The sequence below is a fragment of the Lepisosteus platostomus genome, chromosome 5, assembly GCF_059453375.1.
Source record: "Lepisosteus platostomus isolate fLepPlt1 chromosome 5, fLepPlt1.hap1, whole genome shotgun sequence".
Taxonomy (NCBI): Eukaryota; Metazoa; Chordata; class Actinopteri; order Semionotiformes; family Lepisosteidae; genus Lepisosteus; species Lepisosteus platostomus.
This window is the reverse complement of record NC_142615.1, coordinates 22804514-22805060: the sequence shown is the minus strand read 5'-3', so window position 1 is coordinate 22805060 and position 547 is coordinate 22804514. Positions and strand designations below refer to the sequence as shown.

The window sequence follows — 547 nt, the reverse complement described above, 5'->3', positions numbered from 1 at the left end:
TAGGGTTCCTGGTTTTCACCCAGGCGGTTCGACTCGGTTTTGCCTCCTGCTTTCCAAAAGATCAGCACCGTGTACGTAAGAGCCGCATTAAAACTACTCGAACGTGCAAAACGTGCGAGAAGAGGGGGCGCTTGTTTCCAACCGAAACTTCTCGCGTGTGAGACGAGCTGATCATCGCTGTGGGAGGGTTACTCTGTTAGACAGGGCTGACCTTCGGCAATAGGATTTATAGTCTCCAAGATGATATTTGCACTTTCTGGAGAGGCGATTTTCTCCACTTCAGTAGCCCGATTTCGTCGATTGCGTGGAGAGGGCTGTAGAATGTGGCGCCGCCTTTCCTCCTCCGTCCATGACAGGCGTGCTGGTCTCTGGAGAGAGAGCACGGTCCATCAGCGCACTCCAATAAAGGCACTGGAAGCAGCTGAATCGCATTGGCGAAGCTCAGCGCTGGGCCGCTGGGCATGTCTTACCACCGTTTCCGTAGTGTAGTGGTTATCACGTTCGCCTCACACGCGAAAGGTCCCCGGTTCGAAACCGGGCGGAAACA

At 54.3% G+C, this 547-nt stretch overlaps 1 non-coding gene across 1 annotated transcript; it reads left to right on the top strand.

Annotated features, from left to right (window-relative positions):
- Positions 1–474: 474 nt before the first annotated feature.
- trnav-cac (transfer RNA valine (anticodon CAC)) lies at positions 475–547 on the top strand. Its single transcript has one exon. It is a non-coding gene; the product is annotated as a tRNA-Val (tRNA).